Source organism: Coturnix japonica, chromosome 1, assembly GCF_054131305.1.
Source record: "Coturnix japonica strain WE chromosome 1, WE-NBRP24, whole genome shotgun sequence".
Classification (NCBI taxonomy): Eukaryota; Metazoa; Chordata; class Aves; order Galliformes; family Phasianidae; genus Coturnix; species Coturnix japonica.
This window is the reverse complement of record NC_140663.1, coordinates 171,709,964-171,731,396: the sequence shown is the minus strand read 5'-3', so window position 1 is coordinate 171,731,396 and position 21,433 is coordinate 171,709,964. Positions and strand designations below refer to the sequence as shown.

Here is a 21,433-nt window from a genome sequence, read left to right as displayed (position 1 = left end):
TGTGAGGCTGTTTCCTCCCCTCCTGTCCCTTGTCACCTGAGTAAAGAGACTGACACCTCACCACAACCTCCCTTCAGGTAGTTCTAGAGAGTGATGAAGACTCTTCTTAGTCTCCTTTTCTCCAAACTAAACAACCAAAGTTCCATCAGCCACTCCTTGTAACTCTCATTTTCCAGTCCCTTCACCAGCTTTTTGTTGCTCTTCTCTTATATTCTCAACTCAGTATCTTCCTGTCAGTGGGGCTTGAGGTGCAGTGTCACAGGAGCTGAGTACGGGGGGTGGACTGTCCCTCCTCAGCCCTACTGGCCACACTAGTTCTGATACAAGCCAGGATGCCATTCACCTTCTTGCACCTGGGCATGCTGCTGTTTCATGTTCAGCCTGCTGTCAAGTAACACCCCCAGATCCCCTTCTGTTAGACAGCTTTCCAGCCACTCTTCCCTAAGCTGATATCGTTACATGGAGTTGTTTTGACCCACGTGCAGGACCCAGCACTTAGCCTTGTTTAATGTCATGTATGGTGTTGTACTTACAGAATGGGAAATGTTAACGTTAACAAGTTGTTCTTTGGGGTCACAGGTTAAACAATGCAAAGTTCAAACATGAGATGAAGCAGCTGGATGCAGAAGGCAGTGTGGTAATGTGGGGGACTTGTTCTCAAGTGTAATGAGAGGAATTAGTATAGGAATCACTCCCAGTCATAGAGGCAGGCATTAGGGAGTGGTAAAAAAAATATGGTTTTGAAAAATAAGATGAGAAAGAAGAAGAAGAGACAAAAAAGCGCAATCTAAAGATGAGATATTAGAACTCTTAATTGTAAGAGTCATGAAGGAATTGAAGCTAGGCTGCTGTAATGGCAATTGGATGAGAAGGCAGTGGGAGAAGTTAATTTGTTCTACATGCAGAGAGCGGATGATAAAGAAAATGATAGCTATGCAGGAAAGGGAAGTGATGAATTTTGCTGCAATCAACACAAGGAGAAATTTAGCAAGAGTCCAGAATGAGTGGAAAAAAAAGGCACTGTTGTTGGTTTCCTGGGTATGGCAGCTGGAGAAATTGTTGTCAGCATTTACATGTGGATGAATTTAACGCAGAAACATTGCTAGTCCATGTTACATTCTGCTGTTCTGATGTTCGCTCGTCTGTGCATCTGTCAGTGAAGAAGTATTTTAACAGGAGCTCATATAGCAGGGAAGAGATGATGTGCTAAGGGAAGAAATGTACAGCCACATGTGCCATCAATAGTAAGAAAAAAGAATGTTTTCCTATCAGAGGTTAGGAGGAAGAGTACATCTTCTTAGGTGCAATGTAAAACAGATTGCTCATTAGAGCTAGGTATTGATGAAGAGAAATACTAGTGTTAGAGGTAGATCTGAATAAGGAGAATTGCTGAGAAAACAATCGGGAGTACAACAAGGGAAATCCTTCAGTGTTTTGTACATTTTGAACTTGTGTTGTTGGAAAATTTGGGGGCTGCTGCTGAAGTTGAGATCTTGCTTACTGTGTTACTGTTTTTCAAAGCAAACAAACTCTTTCCTTTCCTTGTGTCTACTTTCATAAAAATACTGTTTCATTGGTATTTTGAGTCCAGTTTGGAAGTACCCAAAGCTAATAAAAAAAAAATGTTGTTCACATTAAACAAATACCGAATCAAACAAATTGGTTGAAAGCACTTGAGTGGGTGGGTGATGCTCTGTTTCAGTATGTGAGAGAGCATAATACTATAACTGAGTTTGGTTTCTTGCACTTTTAAAGTAGTCCAAGCAGTATCAGGGTTGAATTGTTTTTAAGTTACGTAACTGGTCTAAATCTGGCTTCATTTTGGCAGAACCTTTGTTTATTCCAGCCAAGCAATACGAAGGACAAGTACTGGGCTTGAGATACTTGATCTAGGAGCAGACAAAATGCTGAAGCACAGATTCAAAAAGAAATCTTTCCAGTTCTAATGGAGAAATGAGTATCCAGGGTTCTTCAGTCACAGCTTTAATTCTAGACACTTGTATGCTTTCTTACAGGATGGAAGTCATAGCGATTCAGAATGCTGTTAAATCTTCATGCTTCGCAATATTTAAAACATCAAAACCACTAATCTAGTTTAAGATGTATGGTACACTGCAGCAACAAACAGAACTTGACAGGAATATAATGGAATATAAAGCATGGTTCAAATGTTTGAGGCCAAGACCCTTCCAGTATCACTTTTCATACACACTAAGTTTGTTATTGTTTCGTGCCTTGTGGGGGTGGTGTGTGCAGGGATGAAAGAAAAAGGGGCAAGATTTGCTATGACAAGAGAAGCAGCAACAGCAGAAATCCAATTGGAAGCTGTGCTGTGCTGAGCCTGGAGTTTCAAGTTTTTGCTGAAGGCAAAGTGGTAATATTGTAAAGGAAGTTACTGGCACGCAGTGAATACTTTGACGCTGAACATTCCTGAGTGATTTTTCTCACCACTTTATCACATGCTTTTTGTACAAACTTGCAAATGCATTTGAGTTGTTATGAGTGTTTCAAGAAATACCTCGTGCCTGTTGTAATTAAGTATACGCTCCTATGAAAATACAGATTGAAGGCTTTTTTACTTGAGTAACGTGCTATTTGGCTATAAAATACCATTTCTGTCACGTTGTATACCTTGTTTCTCTTTTAAGAAACTACCAGCCAACGCTGTTATGTACCAATTCAGAAATATCCCTTAAAATAAAATAAGGTACCGATTATGACATTTTCATTGATAAAACTATGAGAAAATGGGTATTTTAGTAACCTCATTTGTTTTGACAGACCGTTGGGGTTTGTTACAGTTTATACGGTTTCTGTGTCAACTTATAAATCGACGTTTTATAAACAAGCCACCAAGTCTTTTTCTTTTCCATTGGGAATGGTGCAGTTTTATTCAAAAGATGGAGTCAGCGTAGAGAGAAGGACAGCTGGATTTACTTCTACCAGATAAATATTTTAGGGTTTTTAGCAATGATAGGTTCCAGGAAGGTCAATTTTTACCACTATTCCCTTCTCTTTTAAATAATTAGAATTTGCTTGTGTATTTCCATGCTATTCTTTGCGATACTGTTAAACAAAGAATGATGGGGTGTCTTTTTGGATAACAATGAAAAAAGGAATATCTGATTATTATTATTATATTTTATTTTCCTTAAGTTTTCTAATGTTTCCAAAGTAATCTCCATAACCGAAAACACTCCGAGTAAATGCTTGAGACAGTTGGTTCTGTGAAGTCTCACTGCCCTCCTGCCACCACCTCTTCTGTGATTTGTTGCTGTTATTTGTGTCCCTCTTTATGGGTGACAGTGGCTTTGGTTACAGCAGCAGCTGGATAAGACCATATGTATTTATTCTTTAATGTTGTTCAGGCTAGATATTCCTTTCATTCCTTGCATTATTAGCTTTTGAGCTGATAGTTTGGTAGTGTAAATAGAATGATTGCTTAGTTCCTTACAGAAAAAAAAAAAAAAAGAAAAAAAAAAGCTACTATGTTATACTTTTTGTCATTATTTTTCTCTATCTTATAAGATATTGATAGAAAAGTATTAGAACTTTATAGTGTGCTTCTGGTTGACTTATAGGAAAAATTCCACTTGGAGTTCTTGCAGGGAAGCTGTCTGCTTTTACTCATTGGAAGTTACCCCGAGGTGGATCTCTCACTTGTAAAATCATCCCTGCCTGGCAGAGCACAACCCCCTGATGTTGGGGTTGTTCTCCCAGTGAGGACAGGTCTGTCATTGCCTGGGTAAGTGAGGAGCAGAGGCAGCATTTAGTGTTGTCTGGAAAGACTTCTTGTGCACTCATGGCAAAATTTTTACTGTTACACAGGTAAGGAGATAGTGGCCTCAGGTAATCATAGAATTGTTTGAGTTGGAAGAGACCCCCAAAGGTCATCTGGTCCAGCTTCCCTGTTATGAACACCTACAGCTCCATCAAGTTGCTCAGAGCCCCTTCAAGTCTGACTGTGACCATCTCCAGGATGACATGCTGCTAGCTCTAGTTGATAAGGGGTTATGACTTAACTTCCAACAGACATTCAAAAAATAAACACTAACAAGAAACAAGTCTCCTCTGGTATCAAGTTAGATCTCAACATCATCTTGTGTCAGGCCATGTGCTCTTTGTTGGTGAGACCTGTTGTGGAATAGCATTTTTCTGCTGTTCTGTCATCTCGGTTTAGTCAGAAAACCTCTTCCTTAGCTTCTGTTTCTTCAGTGCTTGGGTCTTGCTGGAAAAAGGAGATAGAAAAAGAACTTCAGTCTTTTTCACAGAGGACATACTCGAATGGAACTCACCTGACACTCGTTCTGTAGGTTCCAGTTGTGTACTCTTGTTTTCATCTTGTCGTGCTTCCTCTATTGTGTCAGCATCCCCAAAGTGTGCATCAAGAAATGATGTTGTTTTTACCCTCAGTGGGACAGTAAAGAAAGGGTATTTTGAAGGAATATGGAAGTTATTCAGAAGAAACGGGTGCTCTTCAGTGTCTGACAATAACGTTCAGATCTGTTCCACCTAAGCAGAAGTAAAGCTTTACCCTTTCACAGAATCCTGGGGTTGATTCTGGTGACTGTGCAGAGAAGTGTGTTGTATGATCTACATTCCCAAGCTCCTTGCTTAGAAATTAAACGCAGATGTTTTCAAATAATCAAAGACTTAGGCATGTTTTATTCTGGTCGATAAATGCTCAAAACATTTTCCAAAAATTGTATTTTGGAATTCAGAAATAGATGCCGTAAATGAGTAAGCTATATACTTTACACATATCATGTTCTGTGGGATGGGCAGTTTGGCAACTGAAACAGGCAATACTGAAATAAATTGCTACTTTTAAATATAAACTTTACGTGAAAAGTCATGCGAAGAGGAATAAGCTGCAGTCTTACTTTCTTTTAAATAGAGCATAATGTAGAGTGATTTGATTAACAGAATACTTCACATAATCAAATTACGGGTAATTGATGGCACTCGAGGATGATTTTAAAAGGTTGCAACTTAAGGTCATTTTCACTCCCCCCCATTTGAAGTTATTAAGAGGCAGGTTTTAAGATCAGCAGTCGTGTGAACTGAAACATTGCTGATGTCTTCACTTTTAAGTAATACTGTAATAAAGTTAGATCCTGGCAGCTGGCGTTCTTGTGCATTTACATGGCTAATTGGCTTTGGCATCTTAGCCTCAGGAAACCTCATCCATCACTTCAGCGCAGGATGTTTGGCAAGCTTCAGAGCAAACATTTAATTCTTTGTCTCTTGCTTTCTATGCAAAGCTGCTTTGCATTTTTAAACATTCCTGTGTATCTTGTTAGGCACTGGATGCAATACTGAATGTGACGCTCCTTAAATGTGATCATTTCCAGTGAGCAGCTACTTGTCTTGACTTCCTAGAATTACCAGAAGTGTCAGAATTATAAATCACTTTTGAAACTTCTCTGCTAAGTGAGACTTTTTTATAGCACGTTAAAAAAATTTGTATTGGATTTGTTAAAGGTTGCTGACTTTTTGCTAGCTGGTAACTGAAGTTAAAGGAATGTTTGACTTTGGGTTACAAAGAGATTTGGACACCCATCTCTAGTGTGAACAACATCTCTGATTTTTAGTATTGCTGTAGGCAAGGGTTTGATAGACCAAGAAGGTGGACTAAGAAGGCAGATTCTATGATTAATATCCAACCTGAATGACAGGCTGAGACATAGTGAAGCAGGGAATGTGTCCTTGAGCTGGGTTTGCTGTGAATTCAGAAATGTTGGGGAGCCTTGTAAATTACCCTTTTTTAGGTCATATGCTTACTAGGAACACACACCATTTAACCAGTTCCTCTTGCTGGAATACAGAGGAGATGTGCAGAGACATGTGTGCTTTTGGGGATGACCTGACTTGAAGCAGTTCTGGACCTGCAGCACAACCTCTCACTGCGTGCTCAAGACTATAACTGTTTCTCTCCCTATGGCTTTTTAACAAAACTGGGAAGTTTTAATGTTGCACATTTTGGAATCTTAATTTTTGAGGTTTTGGCACTTCTACTTCAAATCTCCTATTACTGTGTTGATGATGGTGACTGCCGTCAAGCTGTTTCTGGAGCTGCTCAAGTGTTATGACAGCTCGGGAGACTTGGCATTCTGATTTCATCTTGTGAAAAAGAAAACTTTAATTCTGTGTTCAAAATACACAGAATGAAAAGATTTCTAAGAGGGCTGCAGTTTACGTAAGTATAAACTTATCCAGCTCATTTGTGAATATATGTATGAAACATTTGTTTTTTAGGCATTAGACTTGCCATAAAACTGCCTGATGGAATGAGTGTGTCTCATTACGGATTAATCACTATAGATTTAACTATTGCTCTGTGTTCCAAGTGATTCATTCAGAATTAAATCCTTTGCACTCTTAATTACCGATGTCCACTCTTACCCTATTACTGCCCCTTCTGGTGTGATGTTGTTCCTGATGTCATTTATAGGATGACAATAATTACAGCAGCAGTGTCAGCACAAAAATAAAGGCTGCATGCTTTTAGTGCTGAAGTATGTGTGCCAGTTGGTGTTTTGTTGGAAAAAAAAGCCAAGAATTTAGTCTAAAAGTGTTAAATATTTTCCATGCAAAAACAGTAATTGGTAAATATAAGACACTGTATGCAGTGTCTTTGCTATGAAACAAAAAGCACACCTTCACACACAGCATCTGAAATGGTTATTTTTAGTTTTTCATTCCTACTTTTTGAGGTATTTCCTATATTAAGAAGTGTTTGGCTTGGTTGTGTATGTATATAAAAGTGATTCCAGGGGTTTTATTAATGCTGGAAGTATGTAAATATGTTTACCTTTATTTATAATCAGATACAATGGTTGTGGTGGTGTATAGCCATCAGCTTGTGTAAGCTGGCAAATGTTAACACGTGGCGGTTTAAGTTCTTTACATATCCCATAACAGCAGAGCACAGATTTTAAACAGTGCTGAGGAGAAGTTTTTTAATTGTGTAAACACTCATTGGTTTGGCATTCAGGGGGAGGTGGTTCATTTGAAATCTTGTCTGTGGTGATATGCTCCTTATGCCTCTAATAAGGTTGGAAAAGTGGAGGAGGACAACTTCTAGCACAGCTTGTAAATGTCAGTCTGGATGGAAGACAGCTCGGCTTGAAAACAATATTGGTGTTGGAAAAGTGTAAGGAAAAAATCCCTTCTGGAAACTTCTCTCATGAGGAAAAACTTGCAGAAAATGTAGAATTATGATCATTTTTGGTAAAGCAGAAGGAAGTAATTCTGAAGGATCGAACTACATCTAGTAAATGTGGGGGAAACTGAAGACAGTATAAAATTTATTTCAGCTAGGTCTAAAGCTGCCTGGTTTCCTGAAGGCAGTATTTCACCGTGGCCTGAGCCCTGTCCACATGTGAAACTTTCCAATAAATGTCTTCTCTTTGAGGCTGTTCTGCCTTTGGGGGACAACGTAAATAAAATGATTACAGGAAAAAATGGGATGAATGTGGAAGAAGGATGCTTCCCAAATCTCCTCCCCTGTCATTTCTATACTTTCCATACTTTGGAACAGTGAGAATGTCAGTGCCAATATCTAAAGGTGGGCTGTGAGAAAGAAGGGGACAGCCTCTGTAACCAGGTCTGGTGTGGCAGAACAAGGGGAAACTAAACTAAAAGAGGGGACATTTAGATTGGGTATCGGGGAATATTTTTATGGTGTGGGTAGTGAAGCACCGGGCCAGTTTGCACAGCGGGGTGGTGGATGCCCCATGCCTGGGGACATCCAATGTGAGACTGGTTAATCTGAGCACCGAATGGAGCTGTAGGTGTCCCTGTTCATTGTGTTCATTGCAGTGGAGTTGGACTGGTGAATGATCTCTGGAGGTCCCTTCCAACTCAAATGATTCTATGAACATTAATCACTATGGAAATTTCAGTGGTGCAGCAGTGATGGTATTTTACTGCAACATTACAGTAAATTGGGTTCTTTCAGAGGAGCTGCATCATTTGAGGTTAGTTTAATACAGTTACTTCCACATCCTGCAGCACCTGAAAATTTGGGCTGGACTTCAGCAGCTAGTCTTCTGTGTTCCTGTATTTGAGTGCTGTGGTTTCCTAAGCAGTTTCTGTATGGTTCAGTAATTTATTTCCATTGGCTTGAAAGAAATAAAATGCTTTGGTAGCTGCTCTTCTTCTTGTGTCCAGTAGTTAGCTGTGAGGATCGTAGGAGATATTTGCAGACTTCATTCAAATAAGTTTGGATTTTGTATTTGGGACATTCTCCCAATATTTCCAGCATTGGATTCTCCCTGTATTTTCAGGGAGAAGAATAATCTGAAGTGGGAATTGGGAAAGGGGTATAAAATGCTACTTACATTTATATATACTTATATTTCTTCACGTATTTATGTTAGATGGATAGTACTTTTTTTCATCTATGAACTGGCACACGTTCAACTACTGTGAGCTTTGTTAAGGATATCCAAAGTAACCCATGTAATGAGGAACAGAATCAGCATTAGTTCCATTGATTCTGTGTTAGATTGATTTTCCTAACTCGTAAATGTGTGGAGTTTGTTTAGCTGTCCCCTATCTACAAAATAAACCCTAATACATTTTTATGTTTGAATGCTTTGCTAATAGTAAACCTTTTCATTTTATGCTTGCAATTGTACGAAACAATTTGTTAATTAACCTTCAGTTACACAATTGGTAGCTTCAGTTTCTTTTGTTCAGGTTAGCATATACTGTTCCTGAGGCAAAGCTCTTATTTGCAACACTTTATGTAAATAATTTGATATGTGGTGTTGAAACATGTGTTGATTGAAAGGTTTTTTTCAGGTTACCTTTCATCAGTCAGAAACATCAGTCAGGTTGCAAAACCTTCCAAAGAACACGTGTAAAGTTGTACTGGAAATGCACACTTGATGTGTGTGTAAAAGTGTACCTCCCACTAGCTGTTTGCAAACACTTTATGAACAATTCTGGGCTCTGAATAGTTGGAAATGTTAAATATTTTAGGTGGTTATTTAGAGAAAAAAGTCTATTTTTGAACACAAATATACATCTTTCCCTGATTTCTGACACATGCACATGTAGGGGTGATTTATTAGCTAGCTGGAGCTTTACCAATTATGATCATTCTCTCTCCCATATAAAACTACACAGATATCTTTGGTGCTGGGCTTCTATTAACACACTGAAGCTGTCTGCCATCCAGAAAATGTTTTCTTAAATAACTATTTCCTTTATGTTTAAACCCTGATGCTCACCACATCATATTCTGAGCCTAATGAGGACCTGAGGGTGATCCTTGAGCACATTAAACAGTATGGAGTACCTCCTGGAGTCCCAAGCCATTACTTGGATGGGCAACATAGACCATTTTGTGTTGGAATGGATGTCCTGAACTTTGATATGGGAACTGATTGATAATGCCAATATTTGGGAGGTGGTTGAGTCACCATCCTTGAAGGTGTTTAACAACCGTTTGGATGTGGTACTCAAGGACATGGTTTAGTGGAGTACTGTTAGAGTTAGAGTAGTATGGTCAGGCTGTGGTTGGACTTGATGATCTTTAAGGTCTTTTCCAACCTGAGCAATTCTATGATTCTATGCTTGAGCATCACAGTGAGACAGCGGTCGTAGGCAAAACTAAAGATAATGGGAATTCAGCAATGAAGACCTTTGCTGTGCTCATAAACAACAAAGCTCTCAGATATGTCCCTGTTCCCCTCAAATTAGAAAATCTTTATAAGATTTTTGATGAATTACATGACTGTTCATATTACATTTATGAATCTGAACATTCTGGGGGTTGGAGATATTTCTGTTTTGATAAGTTCCGGAGTCATGCCTCTCACTGGTCTCTGAGATTTGGGATTCAACTCATGGGTAAAAATCTGTAATTTTTCTTTCTGAATTCTAGTCTGTTTGTAACATAGGCTGTGCATTGTACTCAAAGAATGTGTGACAAACTAATAGGATTGTAAGACTATGTTTGGAATTTCAGTGAATGGAATTGTTGCAGTGTGCAGCTTAAGTAACAAGTGAAGGCAGTCCCACTGGTTTGCAATCACTGGTATCCCCTCTTGTATGGAAGGGGGATTTGGAAGAAGCCTCAAATACAGGTCTGAAATGGGAAACCTTCAGTCTTTGTAATGAAAGGTTTTCAAATTTGCTGCTAACAGAAAGCAGAAGAGTGTTGGAAGAGTACTGTGAAACTGCCAGGAGAGGAGTTTTGTCACTGAGTTAGGAGAGACCAGAACATAGTGATCTCTAGGGTGAGCATCATCTAGAGCTCAAGGAATATTTGGACAACACTCACAAACATAGCATTTGATTTTCCAGTTATTCCTTTGTGGAGCTAGGACTTGATTGTGGGTCCCTTTCACCTTGGGATAATCTAGGATTCTTTACCACAAGTACATAAGTTATTTGAGGTTAAGTGAGGTCCTCACACCAGAGGAACTGTTAGCAATGAAACGCACTTATTTTCATGTTTACATTTTTAATATTTTCAGATAATGGGTCATCATGTATCCCAAATTAACAACAATATGTACATCTGTGTCCCGTGCTACAAGTATACCTGAATTCAGCTACAAGTTCACACACCTCTTTTGGGCTGCAATGCATGGCTATTGTTTCTCCCTTCAGCCCAACCAATTCTACTTTACTGACTTTAAAACAGATATTTGCATGGTGCTAATGAAGATTTTTGAGGACCGCCCCAAAAAACAAACAAACCCAACCAAACAAACAGGAAACTCTTGGAATTCCTATAGAACTCATTTAATGTCTACCAGATTAATAAAGAGAGCAGTGAGGGGAAATACATTTCATTAAAGCATAAGAACACTGACAGCCTGCATGTCATTTTTTGGTCTTCTGAAATATAGTTGGGCTGGGAATTGAGAATAAAGTGACAAATGTTTGGTTAGCACATATGATGGTCTAGAAGGCCGTGTTCAGATCTCAAGTAGTAATTTTATTGGGTGAAACCACCTGTGAGTCCCAGAAAGATGCAGCCTGGTGAGAGTGTAATCTGAGATCGTGGAAACAGGAAGGCTGTAAATAGCACGGTGTCCTGTACAGAGTGTCACTGCACGGAGCGGGCAGCCATGCACCCTGCTCCTTACCCTCACGTTTTGTGTTGGATTTGTAAGTAGTGGGACAGGTGATGAGCAGAAAGGGAAGCCTATCAGTTTTCTGAGATGACATGTGATGGCAGAGCAAGGAAACTGGTGATAAGAATGAGGAAAAAGAGTAAAGAATGTTGTGCTTTTTTTTGTGTTTATCTCAAAAAATGCAGAGATTTTTGCATGTTTTTCTTAATGATAAACACCATAGGAACACGAAACTGCTTTAGGCTTAGTGATGTGCCTCACTGCTGTCTCCTGTCTGCACTAAAGATCAGGCCTGCCATACAAATTGCAGACCTGATGTTGGTAATTACTTGCTTAGAGTTGCAGAGCAGTCTGCTTGACTTGTTGCCTCTGTGCTCAGGTTTCTTTTTATTCCCCCTTCAATGTGAGCCTGGGGGGAGGCTGCAGTGACCCTTCTGTTCCACACATGGGGTCAAGATGCAAAGTGCTCTCAAAGTCTGGTGCAGTACTTTGGAAACATGGCCTCTGTCCCAGGTGTCTGCAGAGGTAAAAATCCTGAGGTACGCAATGAAATCAATAGCAACATCCTGTGTTGGATGTGAAAGTGTACTGCAGACTGTGCCATTAAGGGTTGTCCTCCTGTTCATTCAGAATCTTGAGGTGTAGAACTTAGCATGAAGATATAAAAAAATCATATAATAATAAAAAGCAAACAGGACTTCAGATTTCTAAATATGGATGGATTTTTATTCTGTAGTAATCTAAAAAGGCGTAAGAGCTGAAGAAAATGGGAAGAGTGGATTGATCCCAAAATGGAGAACAACTATTCAGCAACAGAACACCAAGACTGAAAAACTGATGAGATATTTCTGTTTTGCAGGTAAATAACAAATGCAGAGAAGGTGAGAACAAAAGCATTTGGCTTTATGCTGAGCTTGAAAGCACAGGACCATGCTTTCTGCCTCCCCTTTTAGTTCTTTGAATTCTACCACAGGATTTCCAATTGGCACTACAAGGATGAGAATTATGCAGTTACTAAGTACTCAGAAACAGAGAAGAACACAGATTCTTCATTTCCAGAGCATTCGTGAAAATAACAAAGTGAGAAGAGAGGCGTTTTACTGTTTGTAATTTATATGGGGCTGTGGAAATGAGAGCTGGTGGTGGAGCCCTGCAGAAGGCTCTTGTGATACTGTGCTCTTGACAAAGATCCAGCAATGCACCATGTTGGACTGAATTACCACTCAGAGGGACTCAAATTATGATGGAAAAAGTCAGTTCAACACTTGGTAGTTATTAATCTCCCCCTTCTCCCAATTTAGTATTAAAGATTATTTTGAAATGAATGAAGGATAAAACAGAAAAATCATTATCATGCCACTGTGTAAGTCATGGGTGTGCTGACAGGTTTACAACTGTCTGCAGTTCTGGTCTTCTTTAAAGTGTAATAGTAGTAGGGAAAGCACCCGGTTGAAAAATAAAGATGCAAAGGTGTTGAAGAACACATGTAAGTGGAGGAGTAAACTGGGAGCTGAGCCTGGGGGAAGTGAGTAAGGAGGAATAGGGGACAGGAATGTGAAACTGTATTGGAGAGGGTGAGTGGTGATGGGTGATTTATTCATCATGCAAGAAGTAAAGGCTGCCAAATAAAATTATGAGGTGTTCAAACCAGCCGGTGTGCACACACTGCAGAGCTAAGCTGAGGAACTCTATAACATCCTATAACTTGAGGAGGTTTTATATGCTGGAAGCTTCATTTCCATTAGGAATGGACGTTGAATGTTGTTTGAGAGTTTCTGTCCTGTAGTTTGCTGAAGCATGTAGCAGGGAGGATGTTTTTCAGGCTTTTATTACTGGTTGTCATTAGAAAATGTTTTTGTGTGTTGCTGGGTGTGCTGCAGGTTGTGCTGCTCCTGCCTTTGGAGTGAGAGCTCGAGGAGTTCCTGTGCCTTTGGTGGAGGGAATCTTGGCCTTCTTCCACCCCAGCAGCAGTAAGGAGTCTTTCAGTGTGTGTAACTTGGGAAATTTTCCACCTCATTAGCTAATTAACCCATTAGACCTCGAGTAGTCTGCGAGGAGCTGTCTGAAGCATGCTGCTCGCCTTCCTGCTGCATCTTGGGACCTAGCCCCTTCTTTGTGTGTTTGCTTTTCACAGGCCTAGCTGTCTGTGCATCAAGTAATAGAAGAGAAATAAGCAGGCTCTTCTCTATGCTTAATCATTTTTTCCCCTGTGCAGAACAACTCAGCGTCTTGAATCAAGCAGTAAGGGAAGAGGTAGGGAAGCTCTGCAGCATTTGCAGCACTCTTGGTGGCTTCCCTCCATAGATAGTGGAAAGTCTTCAACCAAGGTTATTTGCCCTGAGATGTCTGTTCTGATCCATTCAGATGATGGAGCGTTTTAGCAATGCAGTTAGTCACTCTTCCTAATACCGATACTGTACTTCTTTTCTACCTTACTGTAAGGAACTTTAGAATATCCCAAGTTCTAAAGGACCCATATGGATCACTGAGTCTGACTCAAGTCCAAGAATCATAGAATCATAGAATTATCCAGGTTGGAAAAGACCTTGAAGATCATCAAGTCCAACCACAGCCATAGTACCCTAACTCTAACAGCCTTCTGCTAAACGATATCTCTGAGCAAAGAACAAAGCAGATCTCTTCACCTTTCCTCCACACTAATTGAAACGCCCCATTAATTGCAATAAAAATTGTAGGCATAAACAGAATCACAGAATCACAGAATTATCAAGGTTGGAAAAGACCTAGAAGATCATCCAGTCCAACCATCACCAATACTTCCCAGCTAAATCATATTCCTCAGCACCACATCCAAGCGTTTCTTGAACACTCCCATGGTCAGTGACTCCACCACCTCCCTGGGCAGTGCATTCCAATGCCTGACTACCCTTTCCGAGAAGTAAAATGGCAGAAATAAAAAATAAGAAATATAAAGAAGTACTGGGAGGGTTGTAGAGAACCATAAATGCAATTAGTCTTTCTATTTATAATTTTTTTGTGTTTATTATCTAGTTAGAAGTAAGCCTTCAGGAGGTGTATTTCTGATTTCAGGCTGGAGGAACGGGAAGGAAGATGGCTGAAGGAGGGAGGGAATAGCTTCATTTTAAAGTGCTTTTGAATCACAGGAGATTTCTCAGCAGATTAGAGAGAAAAACACACCGTATGTGGTATGTTTGATGTGAATATTTGGAAGTGTAGAGCATTATTCAATTGTAATAGTAAGTGTTCCCTAAATATTTGTAGCAGCTAATGAAATCATTTAAGTACTTAAGACTGTTACATCACTCAGTGGTTTAAAGTAGTATTTTTGTTGAGGACTTTCAGTTTCCATCAATTAATGTTATTTTTTGTTGAAGTTATAGACGTATTCTATTGCTCACCGGATTCTTTTGATAGTATTAAGCACGTCTCTCATTTGAAACCAGAACAGTGAAAATGTTGGGCTTTATGGACTTTACCGTATAGGAAGTGAGATGTAAGGGAGTTCTTTTGATTCTGATGGCTTTGAGCATCTTTTCCATATGGATTCAATCCACATTTTAATCAGAATGTGGAAGTCATTACCCTGACATCTGAAACTGAGGTAGCAATAAAAAAAATTATCGCAAACAAGACAGCAGACACAAATTATTTTGTGTTTATTACTGGGTGGCCCTTTTGAAACTTTCCCAAGTTAATTGGTTCCAGATATTTGAGGATCGAAACTGTATTATGACAAATATATTTCTGGTCATATTTAACTTGCGTCTCCTCAGTAAGGCTGGTTTAAACAAACAAAAAAGTTGTCAACCCACTCATGTCTGTCTCCAGTTTTTGTTGTAGTAGCTTTAATCCTAGTGATTTGGTTTAATAAAGAGCACTGTGAAAACAAACACTGGTAGTTACTGCGCTGCTTTTGTAAATTATTTATCATATCTCTAAGATTTTACTGTGGCATAAGTGCTGCTGTGTTAGCTTAAATTGTTCACAAAGATGTCATGTCAGATTAAAATGCCCCTGTAGAGTTTATATGTGCCTGTGAGCAATGCTTCCTTCTGTATTTGATTAGAAAGTATTTGTACAAGTCTGCATACGTGCAGACCTCCTATTGCTGCCATGGGGAGCGATCGAGCAGGGCAAATTGAGCCACAAGTCTGTGCAGCTGATGGCTGCCTTGCTGTGTCAGGTGGTATGGCTTGTCTAAGCTGTCCTGGGGTATATCCTGGTTGCTGGTCATGTTGCTTTATGTGTGGTGGGCTTGGGGTCCTGACATGAAGGAGGCAGATTGTCCAGGGCAGGGTGTGTAGCACCTGAAATTGTTCTCATGAATTGGTGCAATGCGTTTGCTGTGGAAAGAGGAATCATAGACTAGTCGAGGTTGTAAAAGACTGTCAGGATCACTGAGTCCAAACACAGAATCATAGAATCATAGAATATTCTGAGATACCTGCCGAGTCCTGTCTCTAAACCATGTCCCTTTCTGGCACATCCATATATCTCTTCAGGGATGGGGACTCCACCACTGTCCTGGGCAGCCCACTCCAATGCCTGACAACCCTCTCCATGAAGCAATTCTTCCTATGTCCAATATAAACCACTCCTGTGCAACCTGAGACTGTGCTCTCACCTCCTATCCATCTCAAATATGTTGAATATGGTTACACATCATTTTAAATGCATATTGTGTATGCATTATCGTATACATTCTTTCCATATGCATGTTTTCGTGTAAACTACTTTAATGAGTATTTCTAGGCCACTGATGGAACAGCAAACTCTTCAACAGCTGTTTTCCCCTTTTAAAACTAAAACTGGGGAGATAATAATGATCAAACCTATCAGATTTAATTAGTTTCTTGCTTACTTGCCAGTGTGTACCTCAAAGTATTTTAGCTCCTGCTAGAGGCAATCCCTTTCCCAAAGTAGCATTTATAATAAAAGTTCAGTTAGTTTTCTCAATGATTTCTAATAGCTAATGTTAGAAAGAGCTAAAGCTGTTTGTAACAACAAAAATTAATAATGAAAATCTTGTAGTAGCAAAGTTGAAAGAGGAGATTGCTACAAGTTAATTACATTTATGTTAATAAGAAGGTCTCATTTAGAGCAGGACATACCACAAGCTTGGAAAATGGTCACTTTTCTGTCAGGATTTGTGTATTATCAGCTGTGGAATGTTGGTAATAAGATAGAAAATATACATTGTATGTATACATAAGCTTTTAAAACATGACTAGGGAGAGCAGAGAAAGCCTTTGTCTGACTGTGTGTTTTTCGGAATCATCAGTAAGTAAAAATGTTGAAGGAAATGTTAGATTTGTGTAGTCATGGTTTTAATTAATACAAGTCCGTGTTCTGTAAGCATTGTGTGTTTGTAAAATTTATGAAAGAGCACTAAACTGCATTAGGGTAATTTATGGGCCAAATAAATGTCAGTTACTACGATGGACTGGTGTAGGAAACAGCGTGACTAGGACAGAAAAGTGAAGAATGAGAGTAAATTGTAAACACTGTGAGAACAGCCATACAATTGTTCCTTTATATCCACCCAAGCAAGTGTAAGTTCATTTACAATATATTTATTAACAGTCTCGGGCCAATAAAACAACACTTACAGAGCAGCTGTGGAAACGTGCCAGCTCTCTGTTTCGTTCAGTGACAAGTCAGACCAGTGTGCTTTTTTCTTTGTGTGTCTCTTTCTTCTCCCAATTCGGTTTTTTCTTTAGTAAGAAAAAAAGAAATCAACATTCGTGATTCCTTTATAAGGCTGTTAAATCTGCCGTTCGGCAGCGTTGCGCATTGTGCTCAATTAGCGCAGCTGAAGCAATAGAAGTACCGATTTCAGAAATGCACCTAATGACTATAAAACACTGAGGGATCCATTCATTCCGAGTTCCTGGCTCCAGGGGTGCCAGCCACAGAGACTCCAGCAGCTTCTGAAGCCTAATCCTGTGTCGTGTCTCCATGTTTCTGTGGCACTTGCCTTTTGGAAGCTGCAGTGCGGTCTGGCTGTTTACGACCATGTGTGGCTGTGGCTGCCATCTGTAGTGTATTGTGGATGGGAACGCTTGGTGCATGCGGATAAACTGAGAATGATCCTCAGTGGTGGGGGATGGAATAATGAAAAATCAAGCATAAAATGGTACCCCTTTATTTGGGAGGGAAGGGTTGAAGGGCCTGTTTCAGATATCAGATTGATTTTGTAACAGGGTTTGTTTGCTGCTCATAGTGGCCGTTCTATTGGCTGCTTTGCTGACAGACCTCTCCCAGCAGCCAGTATTGAAGACTTCTGGCTGATAACTTACTGTGTCTCTAAACCAGGACTTCCACAGGTGAGCATCTTCTGCTTCCTGTGGTAAGAGCAGTGTCTGAAAGAAGAAAAGAGCACCTCAGCACTCCAGCACTCCACATCCAGAGGCTTTTGTAGAACATCAGTTCACCCTTTGTTTTCTACTACATGAAGTAGCCATTAGAAAGGTTTCCCATGTCAGTGCAGATCCTCTCAACATAGCTGTGTCTGGAGAGAATCTCACTGCTGTCAACTCATGCCAGCAGCTGTGGTTATGCAGCTCCTTTACATGCCGACAGAAGCTGTCCCTAAAGCAGCATCAGCACAAGGTGGTTTTTTTTCCCCCCTGTGCAATGAAAAGGTGAGACTTTTAGTGTCTGATGGAGAGATGAGAAAGCATCATGTGAAGACCTGGTCTGGCATGTGCTGGTTTAACTTGGCGTTAGCTACTCTATGTAGTGTTTGCAAAACAAATAAAGCATTTCTTCAGACATGCTTTGAAAGCTTTCTGAAGTGTAGGCCTGGACAAAGGCATCATAATGGTCTGATTTATGAGTGCCTGGGATGTTTCTGCACTTATCAGGATTAATTTGCTCATTTGATGGGCAACATATCATGCTTTGGGCTCAGTTGGTTGTCTGCCATGGTCTCTAAATTGTTTTTAGTATTGCTACATTCCTTATACAATTCCTTTTTCTGTAAGTGTGATTTATGTTCTTCTTCCCCAAGAGGCATGAGCTATTATTTGGCTGTGCTAATGTACAGGATGTTCAAACGAACATGCTTATCCATGTAGCCTAGGGCAGTTTATATAACAGACCGACTACATGTATTTGTTACCTTTGGATCTTGCCAGCAATAACTGCACGTTTTGTTCCTGGTCAAAAATCCTTTTCCTTGTTATTTTGTACTCAGTGAAAGAATTTGTTGTCAACCTCGAGATCTGCTGTAGCTTCTTTACGTGTTTAATACAAAGAGAATGGATAAGTATATGGTAAATAGAGTAATCTGATAAAGGGGTTCTGTTGTTTGTCTGCCTCTCAGATGGGAAGCACCAACTTCAACTTCAGTTTGAACTTAGATTTACTCCTCATAGCTTTCCCTACTTTGTGCTCTGATGTAACTCTACAACTCATGGAGTAGCAGAGGACCATACCATACTTTCTGGTATTGGTAAATCTACCAGATCATTTACTGCAAATGGCTCCTGTTTTACCCTCAGAAATGCACAAACTCAACTCCAGGCTTAAAATCTCTTGCTTGTGTGTGAGCCTCATATGTTGTCCATTAGGGCATGGAAATTTCCTTCTGTCATAAATAATACATTGTACAAACAGAACAAACTGTTACAACAGTGTATACAAACCTACATTTAATGTACCACCAGATACTCAGCTTCTGATTCTTTTAATAATTCAATTAATTCTGATTTCATTCTGCAAAAATGAAATATGAATGCAGGGTTTTTTGAAAAAGAGTTTTTCAAGCAGGATTACAGCTGTGTTATAATAGGCTTTACAGACCTGGCATTTATTGCCACAGCACCGTCTGTAGCAACCTACCCTATTTTACTGGAGGATATATTCTGTGTGAGAATTGGTGTGTGATAATAGGAATTGCTTTCTACAGGTTTTGTGTTAAGAGTAGGCTAAATTTTGTCCCTTATGTGAAAGCATGCCCAAGTATTGTTATGCGTCTATAGAAAGCAAGTTGGCAGTAATTGCCAGCTGATTTTACACAAGGCATGGGGTATTTCATGGAGCTGAGGACTGTTCATAACAGTGGTTTGGGTCATTGCAGTGCTGTTGTGCAGTCCAGACTGAAAAACAGAATCACAGAATGGTAGGGACTGGAAAAGATCTTTGGTGATCATCTTGTCCAACTCCCCCGCCAAAGCATGTCACACAGGAAAGTGTCCAGGAGGGCCTTGAATACCACCATAGAAAGAGACTGCAACCTCACTGGGCAGCCTGTTCCAGGACTCTGTCACAGTGAAGAAGTTCTTCCTCATGTCTTTTGGAACTCCCCATGTTCCAATTTGGGTCTGACTAACGTTTTAAAGACTGCAGGTAGCATCTAGGTTAACCTCTTGATTGTTAAAATATGAGGCTTCAGGATACAATTCCACTGTGACTTCTGTCTGCAGTCTTAGCGTTCAGAGCAGACATGGCCCTTCTGATAATGTCATGCAAAGAAGCATGAATTCCTTCTGACATCAGTCTTCTGGTGAAAGCTTCCTACCTTCCTTGAAAATAAAAGTCAGCATGCAGATGTACTTTGCTCCAAGCCCCACACCACTAAGAAGAGAGGGCTCCAGCCCCAGAGGTTCTGACTGCTCCTCTTCTACTTCCAAAGGCCCTTTGGAAGAAGCTGCCTTGTCTCTTCAATTCATGTGAAATGACCTCACTTGGAAACTCTCAGCATCACCCACCTGCCCATCCCTTGCTGTATGGGAGGAAGACATTCTACCTCTCCCTTCCAAGGACAGATCCATGGGGATGTTTCTGCACCCTGGCCATGCAGGAATGACATTTCTGCCCGAACAGACTGAAGTGAGCTCCGGAAGATCCTTTCTGAGGTCCCTTCCAACCCAAGCCACCCTATGATTCCATGATGTTGAATTCTGAAGTTTCTTACTGATTATTTGCCTTGGTTTTAATCGGTTACAATCAGCATTTTTGTTTATTTATTTATTGTGGACAACTGTCTGTGATCAAAAATCACACTAATGCACTTTTGATAGGTCTTGTCCAAAATACACATCCTTCACTGGAAATCATAGAATCATAGAATTACCCAGGTTGGAAAAGACCTTGAAGATCATCAAGTCCAACCTCAGCCTAACCATAATCTAGCTCTTGTCCAACATTAGATGTACTAATTTTATGTATGAAGAGGAGAGGCATGTTTATAAGCTGCCCTCAAATAAAATAGCATTAACCTATGTGTTCTGCTTCTTGTTAGCTTAGAAAGATTGCATGGCATACACATGTTTAAACAATAAGATTGGTAAAAAAATTGAGTGCCTCATCTGAAGTAGATGCAGTCTATAATACTTATTGTTTACAGCATGGTGATGAAAAATGACTAGTTTGAAAATGTTTTTTAGATTAGATTTGTATTAGTTTAACTCATAAATCTTTGGGTAACAAAACAATTGAGACAAAGAATATTCTTTTCCGTTTGCAAGTACTAAGAGCTACTGCTTAAAATTGCTACCAGTGGGAAATGTAAAAGATGAGGTAATTCCCTAAAGAAGAAAAAAGAGGACCATGGTTGTGAAACACATTAAATATAAATCTTGTAGCAAATGCACTGACTGGAACCCACTTGTAGCACTTCATGCTAACAAGAAGTTCTGATCAATGAAGGCCGATAAGTGAACTGTAAATGATTCTATTTAAATGAATCTGGAATTCCAGAGTATGCACTTGGAAGAAATGAAATGAAATCTATATATGCAGCGCTCATTAATTTAGTGATCAAGGTGAAACATAAACATGTCAGTGCTGTAAGATCTATATCTGCTGGAGTAGCTTGTTTGTGTCACCGAGTGCTTCAATCTCTACCATTTTCCAGGAAGCTGAGCAAAAATTAGGGCTTGGCAGCCTCTGGATTTTGCTTTTGGTTATTCCAGTAGCTCAGAGAGAATTGTCAGCCTGCTTGGGCAGATCTGAATGCCCTGTGCAGCCAAGGAGCAGAATGACTTGCGTTGGAAGAGACCATAAAGCCCATCCAGTTCCTGTCCCTCGCTGTGAGCTGATTGCCCCCCACCAGCTCAGGCTGCTCAGGGCCCATCCAGCCTGACCTTGAGCAACTCCAGGGATGGGGCACCATTGCTTCTCTGTGTAGCAGTGCCAGGACCTTACGGCCCTCATAGTAAAGAATTTCTTCCTAACTTCAAACCTAAATTTCCCCCTTGCATTTCCTTTGTATTTCCATCATTATACTGCTGGATTATTTGTTTACTTATTTATTTTTATGACTGCCTTTTATTTAATTGCAGCACTCTAGAGAGCTGAGCAGTTCACTCCTTTGTGTGGAGTACATGAGGAAAAGGTGATAGTCA

The 21,433-nt window shown here is 39.9% G+C and overlaps 1 protein-coding gene across 7 annotated transcripts in view; it reads left to right on the top strand.

Annotated features, from left to right (window-relative positions):
* The window catches only part of TMEM135 (transmembrane protein 135), a 165,914-nt gene that overhangs the window by 47,229 nt on the left and 97,252 nt on the right, over positions 1 to 21,433 (top strand). The gene's annotated exons all lie outside the window — the stretch shown is intronic.